The sequence below is a fragment of the Nycticebus coucang genome, chromosome 17 (genome assembly GCF_027406575.1).
Source record: "Nycticebus coucang isolate mNycCou1 chromosome 17, mNycCou1.pri, whole genome shotgun sequence".
NCBI lineage: Eukaryota > Metazoa > Chordata > Mammalia > Primates > Lorisidae > Nycticebus > Nycticebus coucang.
Window position 1 is genome coordinate 67,834,918 of NC_069796.1, and position 17,300 is coordinate 67,852,217.

The 17,300-nt window shown below is 37.6% G+C and overlaps 1 pseudogene across 1 annotated transcript; it reads left to right on the forward strand.

The window, feature by feature from the left end:
- The first annotated feature begins 13,883 nt into the window (after window positions 1-13,883).
- On the forward strand, window positions 13,884-15,956 carry LOC128569238 (hydroxysteroid dehydrogenase-like protein 2; annotated as a pseudogene). The gene has a single exon (XR_008375286.1). The product of XR_008375286.1 is annotated as a hydroxysteroid dehydrogenase-like protein 2 (transcript).
- The last annotated feature ends 1,344 nt before the right edge of the window (window positions 15,957-17,300 follow it).

Consider the following 17,300-nt stretch of genomic DNA (forward strand, 5'->3'; position numbering starts at 1 on the left):
TTCTTAGCCTGGTGAGCTGGAAAGTGTGGGAGGTCAGACTTTGTGGGTTAGAGCGCTGGTAGATTTCATAGGATGATGTAAGTTGATTCAGAAACTCTGACTTTATTTGTGAGAGAGGAAAGAAAGCTTTAAGAAATTATAGTAAAGTTTGAGAGTTGGGGTGAAATAACTTGTGGAAATAGATGAGGAAGTCATGAGCGGGAGGTTGATTTGTTTCTTCTACTGTAGCAGTAATAGGAGTAGAAATAAGTAGGAGGTGAGAGCAGGTGTTAGGAGATGATTGTTGGAGAGTAGCCATAGGTGCTGCACGGTCAGCTCAGTTATTACGCTTTGATATAGGTGAGTGGTTACATTGATGTGAACGGTAATGAACAATGCTAATAGTCTTAGGTAATTTAGAAGCTTTTAGTAGTTTGACAATAAATGAGAGTTCAGAGGTCTTTCTTGTATGTTGGAGAGGTAAGGGAGAAGAGTGTCTAGTGTTTGAAGGTAATCGTGAGTGGGTGACGAGTCAGAGGGAGTAGGTAAGAGGGATGCAGGATTTAGTGTGGATATGTGTTAAGAGATAATGATGAGTCAGATAAGAGAGGTTTGAAGATTAAGAATGTGGCATGGTGGGAGGGTTTGAAGATTTTTGTATGTTAAAAGATCACATAGAGAAGGAGGGGATAAGATAGTAGTAGGGGAATTAAAAGTGAGTTTCTTGGATTCTTGTATTAAAGTAATTGTGGCTGCCAATGTCTTGAGATAAGGGGTTCAACTTTGAATAGTGTGATTTGTTTTGAGAGATAAGCAACTGGAGTAAAGGTGGGGCCTAGTTGATGTTTAAGTATGTTGAGAGAAAAATATATGGTTTTTTGTACTATATAGGAGGAAGTGGTGAGAAAGTTTAGGAAGATGGAGGGCTGGAGCTTTTAATAAAGTATGCTGTAGAGATTAAAAGAAGTGAAAATGGAAGTTAGGAGAGGCTTATGAGGGTTATTTTGGGTAATATTATATGAAGGAGCAGTTAAGAGATAAAAGTTAAGAGAGAAAAGGATGCTCTGAGGTATCTAGCTAATCCTAAAAAGGAGAGGAGTTCTTGTTTTGTGGTGGGTAGAGGAAAGTTGCAAAGAAGGCTTTTTGTCTATGGTAATAGTTTTGAAGTTTGGGGATAAAAGGATATTAAGGTATGTGATTTTCTGGTGGAATAATTGAACTTTTGAGGGAGAGATCTGATATCTAATATTTACAAGGAAATTAAGGAGGGAATAGGTGTTTTGCTTAGAGTCATGTAAGGTGGGATTATAGAATAGGAGGTTATCGACGTACTGAATTAAGGTTGGAGGAGAGGGATTATAGGATTGGGGGTCTTGTGCTAATGTTTGGCCAAATAAGTGGGGGCTGTTATGAAATCCCTGGGAGAGTATAGTTTAAGTAAGTTGGGAGGAAGTTTGAGAAGTAGGGTTAGTTTATGTGAAGGCAAATAGGTTCTGGCAATTAGGGTGTAAGGGAATGAGCGTAGAGTTAAAGAGTTTTAGATTTTGTATTAAGTGATAGGTGTCATTAGGTTTTTTAATTGCTAGTATGCGAGTATTATATGGTGGTGGGCAGGTTGTAAACCCCCCACCCTTCCCCCCCTTTTTTTTAGGAGATCTTGTATAATAGGTTGGAGTTCCAGGAGATTAGATTGGGAAGTAGATATTGATGTTGAGAAGGAAAAATAGAGGGTTTTTTTTTAGTTTAATAATAATTGGAGAGCAGGAGGCAATTGAAGGGGTTTTAGTATCCTAAATTTTAGGATTTACTTGCTCTGGTGGAATGGGCTAGGGCAATGAGTTTTTTATAGCTTGGGAAAGGACAAGGCAGAGTGAGGCAGAGGGAGATGGGTCAGCATTTATCAATTTAAGATCAAAAGTTAGGGCAGTACTTAATTTGGAAAGTATGTCATGTTCCAGAAGGGGAACTGGACAGAAAGGTAATATTGAAAAGGATTGCATAAATGAGAAATTGCCAATTATGCAGTGTAAAAAAGGAGTTTGATGTAGATAGTGGGAAAAAAACCTTTACTCCCGAAAATAGAGGTGGGCGACAGGGAGGTAGGACAGGTGAACCCTTTAAGAACTGAGATGCTAGTTTCTGTGTTTAATAGAAAGGTAATCATCCTACCTGCCACCATCAGAATTACTCTTGGCTCCATAGAGGTAATCTTCGTCAGGTGGGAGAAGCCAGGGTCCTGTTAGTCTTCAGAAGAGGCAACTCCCAGTAAGTCTGCTTGTAGGTGCTGTAGGTTGGCTGGCCCCATGTACTCTCTGAGCCAAGGGGCAGTCACCCTTCCAGTGACCCTTTTTTTTTGCATAGAGGGAATGGCCATGACAGAGGTTTGGGATTGGGGCAACGTTTTACCCAGTGGCCTTCTCCATTGCATTTGTAGAATGATTCAGGTGGTTGAGTCATGAAGCCATCTTTTGCCTCCTGATTACTTAGGTAGGTTAGGAATGATGGCCTTAGAGATACTGTAATGTTTTGAGCTAGTATTTGATAATTTTGGAGTTGAGATTTTTTTATTTTCCCTTTGGAAAATATCATCTCGTCCCGTGTAAGCTGTGTTTAAAATTACAGCCTGGGGTGTTAGGGGTCCGTGCTCCAAGTGCTTTAGCTTAAGTTTGATATTGGGGTAACTTTGGTTAAAGGAGTAAGTTATGAGAATGTTTTTCCCATCTATTGTTTCAGGATTTAAGTTGGTATATTTAATAAAAGCCTCGGTAAGGCGTAGGAGGAAAGCTGAAGGATTTTTTTGATTTATCTTGTATGATTTCCTGTAATTTATTATAATTGATAGCCTTTTTGGCAGAAGCTGTAAGTCTGCAAAGAATGTAGGTAATAAAAATGTTTTCATTTTTTCTTAGTATTATTATTATAATTCCAGTTTGGCTGGGAGTTAGGGACTGTAGCATCACCTGTAGGATGCTTATTGTTTGATATATGAAATTGATTTGCTGCCTCTTTTGCCCTCTCCCACACTCGTTTGCACTTGTTAGAGGTTAGGGTATTAGTTATAATAATAAAAACATTATGCTAGGTAAGTTGATAGGATATAGTAATACACTGTTATATGGTGGTACTCGTAGGATTATTATATGGAAGAGCTGGAGGGAGAAAAGAGTAAAGAAGTCCGGAAGAGTTTCTTGGAGCAGTCGGAAGTGGAATGAGAGACCTATATGGAAGAACTGAGTGCTAGTTGGAGGGAAGGAGTTAGGAGATGAGCTCAGATTGGTTGAAGGGGAAGTAGGAGGGACAGAGGGTGGAGATAACTGTGTGGTTGAGGGAGGAGTAGAATATGGCAGGCCGGAACAAAAATGACTCCCCTTTAGGAACCTGTGGCTGCTGGTCTGCATGGCGGAGGTTTATTTGCTGGGTTGAATAGGTTTCGTTTAGAGAGATAGAGAGTAGAAGAGCCATTTGTTACGAGAATTTTGGAATTATCCAAACATAAACAAGGCATGGTTTTAAGATATAAGAAGTTCTGAATGTAGAGGACCTTGCTCCATTTGCCAAGGCGCTTGTAATAGTTATATAAGTTTTAAATTAAAGAAAAATTAAATAAAGGGGTTAAACCTGGGTAGAGAGTTTCTTAATTCTACTAGGTGGTGTAAGGAGCACCCCAGGGGGAGTTAGTTGGGCTAGAATGGCTTGCATTCATGGCAATTCATCACAGAAATAAAGCATGAGGACCAGGACAAAGAATGAATGTCTTCATTACTTTCTTGCTGGCCGAGAAAATGAGAACACAGTCTAGGCCGGTTGTCACTGTACACTAGAGCAGTGTCAGGCCCTTGAGGCCATGGAGAGCTTAAGACCTGGCACCAGGAATTTTCGTGCGAGGGTGTGGAAGCTCTGCGCTAAGCCATGCAAGGTCAAGGGGAATAGGGAACTCAAGCCTCAAGAAATGGGTGAATCGCCAGGAATGTAAGCAACCCAGCCCATGATTAGGGAAAATTTACTCCCATAGGGGTACTCACCAAGTCTGGATGGGGTTGGTGTTGGGTGCTGGTTAGAGTGCTTTGGCGAATGGACACAAGCCAATGTAGTGGTGAGCCCCAGGAGTGCCAGAGGAGGATAGGGAGCTCCCAAGAGCTAAAATCCCATGGAAGAGGTGGAAGCTACCCTTGGGAGCATTCCCCAATTACATCCCACTTCTGACACCAGATGAAAGTGGGGGCACTTGACTGGCAAAGATCTCACAGACCACCAAGGCTTGTACGAAAGATTTTTATTGGTGAGGGAGGGATGCTGCAGAGCAGCACCAAGAAGGAGAGAAAAGAAGGGGGGGAGAAAAGAGAGAGAGAGGAAAGGGGGGGGAGAGATGGAGAGAGAGAGGAGACAGAGGAGGGGAGAGAGAGAGAGAGCACTGTGCGAGAGCGAGCTATATAGGTTTGGTTAAGGGAAGTTTTAGAATGGTGATGGGAGGGTAGAATAGCCAATAAGGAGCTACTGTCCTGGCTGGAAGAGACATTAGGGGCAGGCTATAAGTTGGGAGGGGCTTTGTTTAGGGCAATTACCTAACAGTTAGTTTACCCAGGAAACGGAATGGGTCAAACCAGTAGCAGAGCGGAATACAAGGGCAGGGGGAGGTGGAGGCGTGACCAGATATTTTCAGGCTCTTCTTTCTCCTGGTCAGGAGAGTAACAGACTTTCCATGAGTCATATCAAGGACAACTATGCATTATCGTAGATGCATCTCCTGCTGCCACCAACTTCCTTAAATAGAGAATGTTTGGATGTTGCCTTGTATGAAGCCACTGGGTCTTATCCTATCTCTTATCAAGAGTGGTCAGGTTTCTTAGCCACAAGTAGTGAATTTGTCTCTTTATAAACTGTAGCAGAAAGAAATACATGTTTTCACCTTTTAAAGGTAGCATTACCTGTACTATAAAATTTTTTTATTAGCTAGACTTCAAGTACTTTGGAGTGCAGTATGTTGCCACAGGAAATGAGTCTCATACAAAAGGATATTTTTTTCAGGTAGAGGGGACTTTGTTTCCTAGAGGGAATTTATACAATGTTCCTATACTGAAACAGGAACTGCAGCTCAAGAGAAAATATTAACTAGAAAGAAATATGGGAAAATATATAGGATTAATTGGAGCCCATAGGAAAGATGGGATCAAAAGGGTAGGAAGAAAAGATGGCTGATAATACAATTCTGGGATAGGAAAAAATGTTAGTAACAAGCAGAAGAATTGGGATCGTAGGAATAAAAAAATAAAAGAAAAGAGAAAAATTTTCAGAGAAGTTAAAAAATCAATAATGAGGTAGTACCTGTGGCTCAAAGGAGTAGGGTGCCGGCCCCATATGCCAGAGGTGGTGGGTTCAAACCCAGCACCAGCCAGAGGAAAAAAAAAAAAAATAATGGAAAAAGTATTTGTCAGTTTTGACAGACCCTTTTGATCACTGCTCCCTAAATATACTCTTCAATTTTTTTAACTAATGAAAAATTTCAAATTTTACACTTTTTTTTTACAGCTCATTTTTAATAATATGTATATGTATACCTGAAAGAAAGAATGAAAAAAGAACGTAATTGAACTCATATGTTACTAGTCTGACATTTTCAATATTGACAACTGGTATTTTCTGGTATATCTAGTATCTCTCATTTTAAATATTCACTTTAAAAAATTAAATGTGTAATTGTGATAAAACTCTCACAAAAAATACCCCACAAAAAATACTTTCCCACAAAAGGAAAAGTAAATGCAAACACTACAAAGACAGCAGACATATTTTGATAAATATTTATTCCTTTTAAGGCATTTTCACTGAAATTTCCAGAAAATCCAGTTGGGGTCTGGAGTCATGATAGATTAGGGACTGGTCTATTATTTCATCTTCAGAAAGTCAAAGTTGATTTTACTATAAGAAATTTGAGACACTTATCCAATTATAAGAGTTCAAATTTTCATTAAAGTTGGGAAACATTTTGGTAAAAACACTACAATGTGGAACTCCAAAGTAGCCCTCGCTATGCCCTGCATGGACTGAAGTATAAGCCTTGCAGTTAAATGGTGAGATCTGGATATGCCAACAGCCGCTGTTGTTTGTAGTACCTTTACTGGCAAGTCTCAAACCGTCAGAGAGGAGGAAAAGCAGCTCAGTGGAGGGAAGTGCTTCGGCATGGAGGGGTGATGACAGAAATGGGGCTCTCCGTAACCGTATGGCAACTCACAGTTCAGATTCTCTGTGGAATGTGACTTGGGGGGAAAGATTTGGAGATTGAAAAATAGATGGGAAAAAGAAAAGGGCTTCAATTTTGGTGTTGTGCTGTCCTCTTGGGATGCTCATTCCTCTTTTCACCTGGACTTCTCAACTGGTGAGGGATTGGGAAACATTAATCTCTAAAATGAACGGTCTGTCAGTAGCAGTGGTCTACACATAAATCACCCAGTTGACTCTCAGGAGACATAAAGCTATTTTCAGAAAGGTCACATTAAAACTTGGCCATCATAATGTGAAGAAAGCAATCACATAAGATATCCTAAGTTTGGGTGGTGCTCGTGGCTCAAAGGAGTAGGGCGCCAGCCCCATATACTGGAGATGGCGGCCCCCCGCCAAAAACTGCAAAAAAAAAAAAGAAAAAAAAGATATCCTAAGCTTACTCTTACTAAGGGACATTTATTTGCCTGTAATAGTAAATATTTCATTGAGTTATCACTTGGAGACAAGATTACACAACATGGGAAATCCATTAGTTAATTTAGAAAAAGAAACTAAACTATAATAATGTGCTACAAGGCATAGTTCTTATCATCGTGGTAGGGTCATTTCTGTTTGTCTCTCATCTCTATCACTTACTGTCAGCATTGGCTTACATGATGTGCATATTTGTTAAACAAGGCTAATTATATTGCCTAAGATTATTGAAAGCATTAGAAAAATTGGACGAAATACCTGGAAAATTTTATGGCAAATAGGGGTCCAATAAATGAAAGGGGGGATGAAAAAGAAGTGGAGGAAGCATGGAAAACTGGGGAGAGAAGTAACATTTATTTACCTAAGCAATTAGTGTACTTAAGAACAATCTGACTATTCTTTTTCTTTTTATTCTTCCTCCTCCGCCTCCTTTTCCTCTTCCCTTTTTCTCTGATGTCACTAGTATGATAAAAAGATTTGACGGTACAGAATGGCTTTATGGTTTTAAGATGTCATCAAGAAGGTACTAAAAATGAAATTTTGCAGATTATAACAAGCTGAGAGGAAAATATTGCAGATCAGCAAAAAGAGCAAAACCCACACAACTGAGGCAGAAAATTCAAAGTTGAGGAAAATGGCTGGTAACCTGGAAGAGCAAGATAGGTAATTGGCACAGAAAGTAGATAATTGAAATGGAAGAGAAGTCGAAAGAAGTAGGAAAAGGTTTGGATGAAATCTGTCAGGCAAAAGATAGAAAGGCAGAAAAGGTTTGGGACTAAGAGGAGTCAAAATGATAGATATCCTAGGAAAAATTTGTTTAGCCGAAATGTGAAGATTGAATTAGAGGAGGATCTTAAAGCAGGCAAGGACATTCACAGTAATAGATTATATCAAGGCTAAAGCTCCCAGTTGTGATGTCTTTGCCAAACTACTGAAGTCACACTCATAAAAAAGAAATGCTTGGCACAGTGGCAAGTCAGCTACCCGCTATTGGGGAGGCTGAGGTGATAGGATTGCTTAAGCCTAGGAGTTGAAGGCTCTGCAGTATGCAGGATGATCATGTTACAAACAGCCTCTCACCTCCAGCCTGGGCCAACAGAGGGAAGCACTTAACCACCCAGGGGGGAAAAAAAAAATACAGGTATTTATGCAGGTCATTGAAAATGAATACTTTTTGGTTATAAGAAAGCACTTAAAAATTTAATGTATTGATATTTTAACATATGAATGATACAGAATTTTCATTTCTTTTATTGAAAACTTTTTGTTGGGTATTGTCTTGTTTATTAGTTAATTTAAGAGAGGAGCCAGCAGAGTTGCACCATGAAACTAACACATTTATTAACACATTTATTAACAGGTATCAAAGTTATATTAAAATAGCATTCTACAAGCATCCCTCATATATTTTTAGGAATTTGAAAATTTTTGTTTGGGTTTGGATGCCTGTGAGATTTTTCTTTGTTTATTTGCATGGTTATTTTATTTATAAAGTACAAAGAAATAAATACTGACTCATCTTCACCTTGGCATTCCTTTGTTTTTTTCCTTTGGCTTATTTTAGTAGTTCTTAAATATTAGAGTACTTAAAATTATTTTATAGGCGTATATGCATAAAACCCATGTATATTCTAGTATAAGAGTTTTAGGGAATTTTCAAAGATAGTTTTGACTATGAGGAGTGTTCAGCACTCTAATTGGATATCACAGCTTTAAGTAAGCTGCTATTCTCATGTGATTTGTAAAGAGCTCAGAAAATAATATTTGAAGAGTTCGTGTTTACCTTATAGGATAATTTGTGGGTTATAGGCAGTTTTGTATTTGAGATTCTAAGTGAGTAATCCCCTACTTTATAAATGTTAATTAATTTTAAAAATTGAATCACCTTTTATGATGTGAATGATGTGATATAAATGCAAACTAGAGCTGTGAGATTCGAGAAGCTATATGATAGAATAGCTCAATGTCACTGAAGATGTAGGAATCTTAAAATAATGAATTTACTCTGTCCTAAAAAAAAACAAAAACAAAACCCACTAGCGTTTCACCACATTATTTTGGTCACGCAGACATTAGATTTTCTGCTTAATCCTGAAATTTATCATTTAACACAAATGTATGTCAAAACAAATTAGTGTGAATGGACATCACAATTTTTTTCTTTAAAGGAGACTGGCAAAGGACTCATTCCTAGTGTAGCAAGTTTGAAAACTCTATTTTGTTAGAGCCTGTTGTTTTAGCACAATTCAGTGACAGTTTAGCATTGATACCCACTGCTGGCCTTATGTTCCTGCATCTGCTGTGTGAAGAAAATATTTTTCCCTTAAAGTAGCATCCACCATACTAATTGTTTTCACTTTCAATTCATGTTAAGCATTAGTTGAGCAATTCGTCTTTCAAGTCGTGTGCATGAAATCATTTGACTAAAGCGGCGGCTTTCTTTTCAATAGTATTGGAAGAGTTTGTAGCTCTAGGACTTCAAGATCACCTCCCATCTGCAGTATTTGCCTATATTATATCTAACCCAAACTGAATTTATATAATGCTAAATGAAGCAGCTGAGATGCAAAATACCCCATCAATTGACTGTTCTGTTTAAATGACACCAGCATGACTGGTCAGAATGAAAGTTATTTATTACTTGCTTGTGTATTATGTAGACACCATTATTGAGACACATCTTCGACATTCCTTTAAGCACTTGTATATTTTGGCCTCCTGAGAACTATACATTTAGAATAATTCTTAACTATTTCCGTTGCCATTTCTCATTTGACTCATAAGGTATTAGAAGTGTCTTCTTTCATTTACAAATATGTGAACATATTCTCACGATCTTGATTCTGCTGTGCTTAGATACTGTATATAATTTTGGTCCCATAATATTTGTTAAGATTTTTTTTTATGACACAGAATATAGTCCCTTTGGTAAATGTTCCATATACTCTTGGGGGGGAAAAGTACATTGTTCAATTGATGGTTACAATGTTCCATATTTGTCCACTAGATCCAAAAGGTTAATTGTGGTGTTCAAATATCTTGATGCCTTTTATCGTTGTTAGCCCACAGTATTAGAGTAGATGGATTTTAGATATGTTTATATCCCTAATCATTTATTTCTTCTTCTGCACCCCCACATTTTGGGCTCTTAGTTTATGTGTATTTTAATTCTTCATGTTCTTTAAAGGCGATAAGACACTATGATTATTATTATTTTTACAATCAGCATTCAGTTAGATTGATGCAAACCTTTACTCTACTAATCAGTTTCTGTTCTTTACTTCAGCTATCATTTTCCTCCTTACATCTGGGGTGGTGTCTTCTGCCTAAAGACTCTTCGTTGCTTTTCTTTTAATGTAGGTTTGTGGTTGACAAGTTCTCTTTGGTTTTCTTTTTTCTAGGAATGGCTTGATTTCACTTTAGTTATTTGAAGAATATTTTCATGTGATGGCACTTTTTTTTTTCTTTTTTTTAGAGCATTTAAGTATGTCACTCATTTGTCTTCTGCTGTATATTTATTTCTGCTGAAAGGTCACCGTCACTCTTATCGTTTGCATTTTATGAAGATAATGTGTCTCTTGGTTGCTTTTAAGAGTTTATTTTGAGAAAATGCCAGGAAGGCTATGTTAACCAGTGTGATGAAAATGTGTCAAACGGTCTATGAAACCAGTGTATGGTGCCCCGTGATCACATTAATGTACACAGCTATGATTTAATTTAAAAAAAAAAAAGAGTTTATTTTGTTTTGGGGGGGTTCACAAATTTTATTGTCATGTGGTTGGCTACGAATTTCCCTGTATTTACTCTGCTTTACTTTATACCGTTTATGGCACCATTGGTTTGGGCGCTTTCTTTACTTTGGGAGATTCTTTGCTGGCATTCCTGTCAATACTGCTTCCATCCTATTCCTGTAGACCCTAATTATACTGCCTTAGACTCACTCACCATGATCAGATGTCATATTCTTTTCTGAATGTTTCAAATTATTTTTCTATTCTTCAATTCACATACCATTTACTGACTGATGTTCCAATTTGTTAATCATCTCTTTTGCTTTTTATAGGTTTATTATTAAAACTATCTATCAAATTTATGGTTTCAGATATACTACTCTTTTTATAACCTGATATTTTGATTGGATTCTTTTTATAGATACTAGTTTGCTGGTAAAATTCCTTACCATGTCATTTACATTCTTACTGATCACTGTTATTTAAAACCTATGTCTAATTATACTGACGTCTAGATCACCTGCAGGGGGCAGGTCTGATTTTATGGATCTATTTTTCTCATATTTTCAGTCATTTGTTCCTCTCTGCTAGCCATTTTCCATTGAAGGTAAGAAAAATTATAGAAGCTCTAGAGTTTATATTCCAGAAAAGATTTGTTTTCCTTTGGCAGGTTCTTCAGCAGGAGCAGATTATCTTGCTCCGTTAGGAAATGAGAGTGTTTAAGGTTGAGTTCTTTTCCACCTTGAGGTCTAGGTTGTGTCTGTTTTGCCCTTACTGATAGAGTATAGCCCATTAATTAAATGCCAATGCTATCGCCCATAGCTCCTCCTCTTCAGTTTTTGGGTTCCAATTTTGTCCCTGGTACTGCTTAGTTTTCTAGCCTTTTAGCAACCACTTTCTGTTTGGCTCGTTTATTTCCTGCTCCATAAATTTTAAGAATCAGCCAATTACTTGAGGGTAAAAGTAATAAAGGATATCATTACTGTAGTCCTCCCTTCTCTGTGGGAAATATATTCTAAGACCCTAAGTAGATGCCTGAAACCTCTAATGATATTGAACCTGATTGCCATCAGTCAGAACACGTTTCAGTTCATGTCTCTCACCCACAAACTTAATGCCTGTTCCGTCTTAACTAAGCACTCAACATGCGCCATGGCCATAACTTTTGCAATTTGAGGTGTGATAGCAAAACTATCTTGAATTTCTTCTTTTTTCACAATTTCACTGATAAAAGATGTTTTCTTACCATTCATATCATTTTTTTCCTTTATTTCGAGAACTCTCACCTTTTCTCTTAAAGGAAACACTTTATGGCTTCTCTTTGGTATAACTGAATTGCCAGCATCACTACCCTCACACTTTGGGGCCATTATGAAGTAAAATAAGGGTCACTTAAACCCAAGCACTTGGACACCACAATAGCCCCATCTGATAGGATAGCCCAAAGGTTTACTAAGTGACTAGCAGGCAGCTGAACAAAGGAATGAGCTGGGCTGGATGGAGCAGGATGTTCTAAGTTTTCAGCATGGAAGTCTGAGTGCTACTGAAGATGGCACACAATTAAAAATGTATGAATTTTCCATGTAATATTTTGGACCCTGGTTGATCACGGGTAACTGAAACATCAGAAAGCAAAGCTGCAGAAAAGGGAAGGACGACCGTAGTTTGTTTCCTCTAGTCTGATGAGATGCCCACGGAGTCTAAACCACCATTCTCAGTTTATCAGCACCAATCCCCCACCTCTAATAATCAGCAATATCATTCTGTTTTTTCTAAGATCTTGGCCCTTCAAAGATGTCTGTCTTGGCTGCTCTCTGATGCTTCCTAACAGTAAATTTTAAAATCTAGAAGTTTATATGAATTTTGTTAGATTCCATAGAAGCCAATGTGGAAATCTCTCAAACTGCCCAAAAGTACATAAGCTCCTAAGAATTACTTTTTAAGCCATAGCATAGAAGGGAGGCTAAAGAAAGGGAGAAAAAAAGTGGGGAAAAGGAAATAAAATGGAAATATAGAAAGAATAAACCTTAGACATATATTTACAATACAAAATCTTTATCTATGTTAACTTTGTTGGTATAAGGATGATTATTATTTATCACTCTTTTTTTTTTTTTTTCAACTTAGCCTTAAGTCTGCATGGTTTCAAGGTGCTATTTGAAAGACATAGAAAGGGAGAACATTTCAAATCGGGAAATAATTTCTAGTTTCTAATTCTCAATATTTAGAAAGAAACTCCCCATATAATAAATGAAATTATTGGGGTCAATTATTAGGCCTGCTAAGAATACATGAAACAAGATCTTTGCTCTTCTACTCCCAAACTATCAGAAAAAGAAAAATGGATTGTTAGTTTGACATAATTTTGAGTCAGAAAAAGTTACTGTTTTTGGTCCAGAGAAATTTAGCAAATCACTTATTTATTTTGCATAAGAAAGCTTCTGAACATTAATTAGTTTAACAAAGCAGGAAATTAACCAGTTACTTGCTATCACAAATTCAAATAAAGGTAACAGAAATTTGAAGAGGATCTGAAACTACATTTAGTAGTGTCAGGCTGGAGAGAACATGCACTTTCTATCACATAATGTGCGTTGAAAGCAGTTGAATGACTTAACACTCAGACTGTGGAATTTAAATTCCATTTCCTATTAAAAGGATTTAAGACTTCTCAGGGAAATGGCTACTTCACTCCAGAGCAGAAACATAAAAATCGGCCCAGTACATGTCATATTAGAACAGAAGGGCTGAGAAATCAACCAGAATACCAAGCTTAACTTACTATTGAAGAAGGAGATTTCTACAATTAAACACTCAACAGTGAACATCTGTAAGACTAGTAACTACAATATATTCAAATCTCTGTGTTAAAACTGGTATTAAATATAAAAACGATTAAACAAAAACATTATTCCTTTTTGCAAGATGATAGGGAACAAACTTGTTATTTTGAAATTTGGCTAATATAAGAAAAAAATGAAGTATTTTTTGTGGTATTTGTTATGAAAACTGTGCCTCAACGTGCCCCAACAGTGTTAGTATGTGAAAAATTTTCTTTGATGAGGTGTTTTACTAATAATTAAAAAAGAAATGATGACATTAGAACATTACTATTTTGCCACTTAACATGAAATCATTCATCTTGACAATGATAATCAAGGGCTGCTAACATTTAAAAGGAGATGAACACACATCATACACTTTCAGATGCAAAAATATATCATAAACTTCCATCTTTTTATGGAAGAAAATGGCATTAACTGTGAGGTAGGCTTGCCCCTGAAAAATCAAACTTGAATCTCATTGACTCTCACCATTAGATGTAACTTAACTACTATCATAGAGAAAATATAGGGACAGTTACTTACTGAGCAGTATCAATGGGACGCTTCAGCAATTTCTAAACTATGGGGAACGTTATGGGGCAAATATTCTATCAGTCAATAAAAATTTATAACAAGAAAGAGAGTGATGAGATGCGCAGGGAAGATCTACCATTTGCACTCTGCTTGCGGCCGCCAAGTTCTCTGGTCTGCGAAAGTCATGTTACCCAACACCGGGAAGCTAGCAGGATGTACCGTGTTTATCACAGGTGCCAGCCGTGGCATTGGCAAAGCTATTGCATTGAAAGCAGCAAAGGATGGAGCAAATATTGTCATTGCTGCGAAGACCACCCACGCACACCCAAAACTTCAGGGCACAATCTACACTGCTGCTGAAGAGATTGAAGCAGTTGGAGGAAAGGCCTTGCCATGTGTTGTTGATGTGAGAGATGAACAGCAAATCAGTGATGCAGTCGAGAAGGCGGTCAAGAAATTTGGAGGAATTGATATTTTGGTCAATAATGCCAGTGCTATTAGCTTGACCAACACATTGGAAACACCTACAAAGAGAGTGGATTTGATGATGAGTGTGAACACCAGAGGCACCTACCTTACATCTAAAGCATGTATTCCTTATTTGAAAAAGAGTAAAATCGCTCATATCCTTAATCTCAGCCCACCGCTGAACCTAAATCCAATGTGGTTCAAACAGCACTGTGCTTATACCATTGCTAAGTATGGTATGTCTATGTGTGTACTTGGAATGGCAGAAGAATTTAAAGGAGAAATTGCAGTCAATGCATTGTGGCCTAAAACAGCTATACACACCGCTGCCATGGATATGCTGGGCGGATCTGGTATCGAAAGCCAGTGTAGAAAAGTTGAGATCATCGCAGACGCTGCATATTCCATTTTCAAAAAACCAAAAAGTTTTACTGGCAACTTTATTATTGATGAAAATATCTTAAAAGAAGAAGGAATAAAAAACTTTGACATCTATGCAGTTAAACCAGGCCATCCTTTGATACCAGATTTCTTCTTAGATGAACACCCAGAAATGGTTACCAAGAAAATGGAATCACAGGGTGGTATTCCAGAGGTCAAAGAAGAAAAGCCACAGCCCCAGCCACAGCTGCAGCCACAACCAAAAGCACATGCTGGAGCTGTGGAAGAAACATTTAAAATTGTTAAAGACTCTCTCAGTGATGACGTGGTTAAAGCCACTCAAACAATCTGTTTGAACTCTCAGGTGAAGATGGTGGCATGTGGTTTCTTGATCTGAAAAGCAAGGGTGGGAAAGTCGGATATGGAGAGCCTTCTGATCGGGTCGATGTGGTGATGAGCATGTCTACAGAAGATTTTGTGAAAATGTTTTCAGGGAAACTAAAACCAACAATGGCATTCATGTCAGGAAGATTGAAGATTAAAGGAAACATGGCCCTAGCAATCAAATTGGAGAAGCTAATGAATCAGATGAATGCCAAACTGTGAAAGAAAAGGAAAAAAATATGTCGACTGCTATGTTCACAAAGTAAAAAACTCAAAACTAAAATCTATTGTTGGTTTTCTTCCCTATTGCATTATAAGGATATGCATGTTCGTTCTGGAAAAAGATAGAATTTCTGTATCTGTAAGACTTGAAATTGCAATTAAAACAGTTGGCTAATTAAACAGAAGCTTCATTAAGTGGAATTCTAAGACAGTATGTTTTTTAGATTTCGAGAGTTTTGCTGAGCCTTGTATCTAATTTACTATCTTCTGTCAGGAAAAGTATCATTAGCAAGTAGTTAGGCTCAAGCAATAAAATTCACTCCTTTGGAAGCACCTGCTCATGTAAAATGATTGAGTTTGGGATTGTATATTAATGATGTTTTAGATTTTTAAATACTTATAAAGGAAATTTTCTGGCGACGCCCATAGCTCAGTGGGTAGGGCACTGACCATGTATACCGGAGCTGGAGGTTTCAAACCCAGCCCGGGCCAACAGTGACAACTGCAACAACAACAAAAAAATAGCCAGCAATGAATCCTCAACAATAAAAAGAAAATTTTTTTTTTTTGAGACAGAGTCTCACTATGTCCCCCTTGGTGGAGTGCTGTGATGTCACAGCTCACAGCAACCTTAAACTGTTGGGCTCAACCGATTTTCTTGCCTCAGCCTTCCAAGTAGCTGGGACTTGTCATTGTTGGTTAGGTGGCCTAAGCCAGGTTCGAACCTGCCACCTTCAGTGTATGTGGCTGGCACCCTAACCACTGTGCTGTGGGTGCTGAGGCAAAAAAAAATAGCCGGGTGTTATGGCAGTCACCTATAGTCTCAGCTACTTGGGAATCACTTAAGAGAATCACTTCAGCCCAGGAGCTTGAGGTTGCTGCGGGCTGTGACACCACGGCACTCTACCCAGGGCGACGCTTGTGACTCGACTCAAAAAAAAAAATTTTTTTTTTTACTACAGTGTATTTCACAAAAATCACATTATCTACTTAATAAACACTACTTGTAGAGACTAAATGAAACAAAACCATTTGTTAACTAGCTTTCCAGGTGCTGTTATCTATAGGAAAATATTATTAATGTATTAATAATTTAACTAATGGGAGTATGTATCCTATTTAAAACTATGCAAATAATGTCCTAAAATAAAATAATTTTTTCCCAAAAAAAAAAAAGAGAGTGATAATCCATGTATCAGTACATAATTAAGAAACTGATGTATGATTGGATCTTATTTGGATCCCAATTCGAAGTATTAAAATACCTCTATAAGAAAATTTGAGGAAAATGAATATTGACTATATATTTGATGACATTAAGGAATTATTATTAAATTATTTTAGATATCCTATTGGCACATTGTTATATATGTTCTTTGACTCCCCTGTTGCATATGTTCTTTGACTTTCATGTATAGGCAGTCTGACAATTAAGTTCATGAACTTGTCCTAGAAAAAGTGCTACATATTTCATTGCTGAACATCACTGCAGTCACCTTTGAAGTACTCCCCTTGGGAAGCTATGCACTGATGTCAGTGCCTATCCCACCTTTCATAGCAATTTTGAAACTCTTTTTCTGGAATGACCATTAGAACTGTCATTATATAGCACACAAAACCACATAACAACAATAATGCATGCCACTCAGCAAGATACTGACTCATGTCAACACAAACACAGCCGTGAGATGCTGATATACCTACCAAGGATATGAAACTTTACCCAGTTCATACAGTGCTGCCAAAATAGCACAGGTGGCGAGTTCTCAAACCTGTTTGTCAGATTTCATACATGAAAACTCTGATGGCCATTGCAGAGAAAGAATTCCAGAATTGCTTGGCAGGGTGGACTGGGTGCTGGCATCAGTGAGTAGCTTCCCAAGGGGAGGACTTTGAAGGTGACCACGGTGATATTGAACAGTCTTAATTGTCAGTCCTTGTATAAGCTGACAGTTTACAGAGAAAATAATATAATTTAAATTTTCTTTAAAACACTGTGTAAGGAATTGATAGATATGTAGTGAAACAAGATTGGCCGACCGTGAGTTCATATTCGGGAAGCTAGGTGCTGGGTACATGCGGC